Raw genomic sequence first — 6,700 nt, 5'->3', positions numbered from 1 at the left:
TGATTAGTCCTAGCTGGCATAGTCATTGGTGAGGAATGCTGAAGTTGGAGTCTCAACCACATCTGAAAGTCTATCCAGTTCCCACTCCTACAATAAGGCTACATTTTTAGTATTTGCATGGCACTGCAAACACTTCCAAACCCTTCACATACGCTAAAGCTTTTTTTTGGTATGTAGATAGTGTTTGTTTTTGTTGTGTGCCTTCAAGTCATTTCCAAGAAAACGCCATGCTAGGGTACCGATAAATCAGAAAGGCCAACCCTATCACAGGGTTTTCTTGGCAAGATTTGTTCAGAGAAAGGTTTGCTTTTGCCTTCCTCTGAGGTTGAGAGAATGTGACTTGTCCAAGGTCACCCAGCGGTATTCCCCCATATTTCAGAGAGAGTTGCTGCAGAGATAGGAATTTGCATAAAGCCATCTATCTGCAAGTTTACCTAGAAGAATTTTGAACTTTCCAACTCAGCTACTTGTGTTCAATGCTAAATCAATTGTCTCTATTAGTGAACAGTATGTGAAGGAGACTTTTCAATAGATTAATGGATATAGGAACTATGATACAGGTTCCTTAGTGGGATCGGGCTAGATATCTACTGATTCCTGACTTCCAAATGTAGATCTTTCAGTAGTGATAATGCTTCAGTGTTAACTTAGTGTAAGACCCATCAATATCAAGTTATAAAAATGAAATACAAGATGTTACTGTGGCCACTCCCAGCAGCCAGTAATGTCACTGGTAACCACCTTGAAACCATGTTTTGTATCCATAAACCATGTGGACAAAGCTCATCTGTTTTAAGTTAATGGTACCCTGTGAGACACCAAGGTGGCAAACATGTTTTCCTCACTGGTCATGTTGATTTTCTTTTCTGTCAACTTTCTTGTAAGCATGTGTTTCCACTAATGCTATAGCCTTGCAGCCATATCCTAAAGTGCATCTCAGGTCATTCTTGTTGTGTCATTGCTTGCAGTTTCCCTTCTGTTGTTCTAATACTATGCAGCAGAGTTGAGATTCAGACTTTTGATCGGAGTAGGGTAGCCTTTAGATAAGGGGTAGGCAATCTTTTTGAGCCGGGGGCCGGGTTGCTGTCCCTCAGACAACTGGGGGGCCGAACCCAAAAAATAAATAATTAAATAATTTTTTAAAAAAAATTAAATATATAAATAAACCAGGACAAATGTAGGACAAAATTTTCAAATGGAAGACACTTTTTTTAAAAAAATGGAGGACACGTGAAAAAAATTGCTGATTTTTTAAAAAATGTTAATATAAATGCATGTTTCTGAGGCTTCTATAGACAATTGCCCCCCAAAGGCCCCGGCGGCAATCGGCGGCAGGACTGGGCTGGGGCCGGTCCCAAGGCCTCGCCGGGCCGCATCCGGCCCGCGGGCCGCAGGTTGCCTACCCCTGCTTTAGATGGTTAACTGATGTATGCAAACTCACCTGACTCACTTAAAATACTCCAAATATGCCACTTCACTCACTGGAAGATCCTGCATAATGCTCACTGATAATACTATTGAACAGAAGCAGGCATCTTGGAGGAGCAGTTTTCAATTGATAACAGATCTGGCTTCATAAAAAGTGGCCTTTCTAACTGTCACATCATTGTGCATACAATTAACATTTGTCACACTCAAAATCGTACCTCTCAACAGGATGAAAACAAGGAGGAAGCAAATGAGTAACAGATGAACACAATGCTGGGTCATCATCTTAGCATGAGTGTTTTAATACTCATATTCACTTGCAGTGAGAACATGCCTCCTGCTTTTTATGCTCTGCTTAAAGTCACATTTTAAGATCCCCTCCCCTAGCCCATTACCCCTTTGTCTGCAGGAAGAGCAATATCTTAAACTGGCTTTCACCAAGGGTCCCACAAAAACCACTTGTTACATTCTCTTAAGAGATTCACTTCTCTTAAGAGATTGTGTGTGTGTATACATACATACATACATACATACATACATACATATATTGTGTGTGTGTTTATATACTTACATATATTGTTGCATGCCTTCAACTCCTTTCCAATTTTTATATTGTGTATACATACGCACGCGCACACACACACACACACACACACTCATCCCTCCATATTTGTGGCTTTGATATTTGCGGATTTGATTATTCATGGATTTGATTAATGTGTTCTCTCTAAGAATATCTAGGTCCTCCAGTGCAACTCTATGGTTAACTTTAAAGGTTGCACTGAAAGACCTAGAGATTACTAGAGAGAATACTCTACTAGGCCTTTGTAGCTCCTCCAGCGCAGTCCTATGGTCAGTGTCTGTCGGACGTTGACCATGGAGTTGCACTGGAGTACCTAGAGATTCCTAGAGCACTCTCCTCAGGTAAAAACTTGGGCGGGTTATAGACTGCCCATTTGGGGCGGTCTGGACCCACCCCTTTCCCCGGAGTATCGGGGCTTCAGTGGCTACACCGGCAGCCGCTGAGGCCCCGATCTGCCGCTTTTCGGGCTGCAGGGAAGCAGCAAAACGCCGCTTCCCCGCAGCCAGAACAGGGGTGTCCTTGGGGCTTCAAGCCCCAAGGACACCCCGCGGCGGTGGGGAGGGGGAGAAAGGGGCCGCTTGGCCCCTTTCTCCCTTGCTTCGCTGGGCGCAGCCGTCTGAAGGCTGCGCCCAGCGAAGCAAAGCGGCGCCGCGGACCAGGAAGGAGCTCCGAAACGGAGCTCCTTCCTGGTCTGCGGAAAGGGCGCCCTAGGCGCCCTGCCGCGGATTGAGGACGTCACGTCCGCGCCGCCCCGTCTAGAGGCGGCGCGGCCGTGACGTCCTCACGGCGGCGGCCATATGGAAGGGCCGCCGCTGTTTAGTGTGTGACAGGCACGCACTAGGGTTAGGGCGGTGCGGAAGCACCTCCCTTTTGTAACCCTAGTGCGTGCTCGTCACGCACTAAAGTGCCGGTGTGTAACCGGCCTCAGTGTTTTTGTCATTTGCATTTTTTCCATATTCACGGGGGTCTTGTGCCCCTAACCTGAGCGAATATGGAGGGATATAGTGACTACCCATTCACTACTCTGTCTTGTCTGTTTTAATAATTTTAACAGTTTTGTTTTGTTGTTACTGTTTATAATTGTGATTTATTGGTTATGGTGGATATTATTATTATTATTATTATTATTATTAATGTTTATATATTTTATATATTGTTATCTGTCTTCATCTTCTTTCCAACTGCTATACCATGTGTAAATATATATGTATATGTGTGTGTGTGTGTGTGTGTATATATATATATATATATGCACACACACAAACACACATATATGTACACACACACATATATGTATATATTTGTTATTGTGTCCCTTCAATTTGTTTCCCTAAGGCAAGCCTATCATGGGTTTTTTTTGGCAAGATTTTGTTCAGGGGAGGTTTGCCATGGCCTTCCTCTGAGGCTGAGAGAGTGTGACCTGAGAAGGTCAACCAGTGGGTTTCCATGGTTGAGCCAGGATTCGAATCCTGGTCTCCAGAGTCATAGTCCAACACTCAAACCACTAAGCTACACTGGCTCCTATTATTAGTAATACGTATTAATAGTAATATGATTTCTGTCTATAACCACCAAAAACAAAGAGGTCACTTTCATTACTCATTTTATATATAAGTTGGAAAAGAGTTGAAGGCAGACAACAATATATATAAGTATATAAACACCCACAAATATATGTGTGTATACACACACACACACACTCTATATACACATACTAGTTATGTATATATATGGGGGTGGGGTGGGACATGAGGTTATGGGATTGTATTATTTTAATTGTAAGCTGCCCCGGTTGTGTTGCACAGAGAGGCGGGATATATATATATATATATATATATATATATATATCCAAATTTCCCTTCCATGGTGGAGCTGACATTAACAGCTGCTGCTAATAGATGTATATTTCCATGCACCCAAAAGACAATGTAGGAAAAGTATCAGTCGTTCATCAAACGATGTCAGAAGAAGACTACTGTCTAATCTGCAATGCAAAAATAATGTGGTTTGTCACCACTTTAACTATCATGGCTCCATCCTAAGGAATCTGGAGATGTGCAGTTTGCTGAGGTACCAGATCTCTCTTTCAGGGAAGGTTAAATATCTCTCCAAACTACAAATCCTAGGATTCCAGTGCATGGAGCCATGGCTGTTAAAGCAAGCGGTGTCAAACTGCATTAATTCTGCATTGACGTTTACATGCAAGATTCAGAAGCCAGAGTACGAGAAATCCTTTTGTGACATTTCAATGGGTCCTAAGAAAGGAGTGAAGAACCCTGCAAGGTTGTTTTATATATAATTTCTATATGTAATTTTCTAGACTGCATCTGCACTGCAGAAATAATGCAGTATGACACTGTTTTAACTGCCATGGCCCAATGCTATGGAAACCTGAGATTTGTAGTTTGTAGTGGTACCAGAGCTTCTCTGAAAGAGAAGGCTCAATATCTCCCCAAAGTATAAATCCCATAATTCCATTACATGGAACCATGGCAATTAAAGTGGTGTCAAACTGGATTAATTCTGCAGTGTAGATGCAGCACGAGAAGAGATTTCAGCACTGACTTAAGCATGCATGCAAGGAAGGAGATAGATAAGATCCTCAAATGCAAGAATATATCATTGAATACCAAACATAAGTTCATTTCAGCGTTTGTATTTTTGATTTCTTTGTACAATGTGAAATTTAGACAGTGAAGAAAACTGACAGGGAGAGAATCAACGAATTGCCAAATTTGGGGGAAAGCAGGATAAAAATAAATATAATAATAGTAATTATAGTAATTTGAAATATGGTGTCAGAGGAGAGATCTGTCAATCCATAAACTTCTTCATCAGCACCATGTTTCAAATTATTATTAATGCTATTAGTATATTTATATCTATGTATCCATAGACTGCGCCTCCAGCACCATGTTTCAAATTATTATTATTATTATTATTATTATTATTATTATTATTATTATTATTATATTTTTATATGCATGTATCCATAGATCTCTCCTCCAGCACCATGTTTTAAATTATTATTATATTTATTTATTAATTTTGGGGTTTGCTTTAAACGCAGGAACTAAATAAAAAGAACAGTCGGCTATCCTTGTAGCCAATGGTAGATTAGCATAGTTCTGAGGTCACAAGGGCTTAGGTGGGCTGCATGAGCACTAAGCTTCCGAACAGCCTGTCTGCGATCAGCCGTTGGCAGCCCTACGGTTGAGACATGGCTGTCTTCAAAGTGGTTTTGGTTGTGTTTTTCTTCTGGATGGTGTTCACAGAGGAACGGGATGAGTACATTAAGAAAGAACCTTACAATCGGCCCCTGTGGTTCCGCTCATGGGCTCCAACTCTGGGGCCTTGCAACTGTTTGGCCTATGTTGCCATATCCTGCTTCATCTACATGTGGCTCTTGGCAAAGTGCTATGCGTTTTGCATGGCAATTATTGTCTGCCTCCGCTACCGCAATGTACATGTGGGACACCACCCACAAAGGCAGGTAAGTAGTGGCTGGTGTCTTCCATCTCTATCTTTGGAGATTGAAAAGGTCAGCACCTTGGATAGCTTCGCTCCTGGTGGGGGAATGTGCCCTTTGGGCCTGAACAGGCTGGCCAAAGTAAAACTGCTTTGGGTCACTTTGGAGGTATGCTGTTTAAAGGACACATGCGTCTTAAGAGGCCAGAAGCTGTGCCAAAGCTGCACTCCAGTCCTTAAGACTGAAGCATGGCTTAGGTGCAGCTTCCGGCCTCTTAGGACGCATGCATCATTTAAATAGCGTACCTCTAAAGTGGCCTGAACATCTAGATGTTAAGAGATGCCGATTATTAAAATTCCAAGTAGAATCATGTACACATGTAGAATCATGTATACATGTATTAAACGTACACATTAAAAAGTAGGGGAAAATGCACACTTACAAAGGAATTTTACCTTTGGAATATGACTCAAAGTTTACAAATAAACGAGAATAATAGTTTATATGCTTTCAATGGCAAGTTTATACTTATTTATATCGTTCTGTCTGTCTATCTATCTATCTGTAGTATGTGTGTGTGTGTGTGTGTGTGTGCGTGTGTGTGTGTATAGTTTGTGTGTGTGTGTGTGTATATATATATATATATATATATATATATATATATGGTACATATACCCATGTATGTGTGTGTTTATATACTTATATACCTTGTTGTGTGCCTTCAGTTCCTTTCCAACTTATATATTGTGTATATTATCTATAGCTACACACATATATATGTATGTATTTTGTGTGTGTGTGTCTGTGTACACATCTATATTTACATATACACATATATATTTTTATGCCTTCAACTTCTTTCCAACTTATACATTATGCATATATCTATATCTATACAAACACACATATGTATTGTGCATGTGTGTGTGTTTGTATATTGTTTATATACATTATATATAATTGTCTGCCTGTCCAACATTTGTGTGTGTGTGTTTGTATGTCTGTTTGGGAGATCGGGTCCGTCTTGGCATCCAAACTAGCACTCTTTTTCTGGGAGATCGGGTCCAGCTTTGCAGCCACACAGCCTTTCTATGGGAGATCTTGGTCTGTCTTGGCACACAAACTAGCACTCTTTCTCTGGGATATACACTATGCTCCGTTTTTTTCCAGTGACACAAGCAGCCTTCCCCAGCAGCATCGGAAACAACCGCATTTCCCCT

The sequence above is a fragment of the Sceloporus occidentalis genome, unplaced genomic scaffold, assembly GCF_023333645.1.
Source record: "Sceloporus occidentalis isolate IW3139 unplaced genomic scaffold, rSceOcc1.0.p SCAF_3, whole genome shotgun sequence".
NCBI lineage: Eukaryota > Metazoa > Chordata > Lepidosauria > Squamata > Phrynosomatidae > Sceloporus > Sceloporus occidentalis.
Note: the sequence above shows the minus strand (reverse complement) of the source record.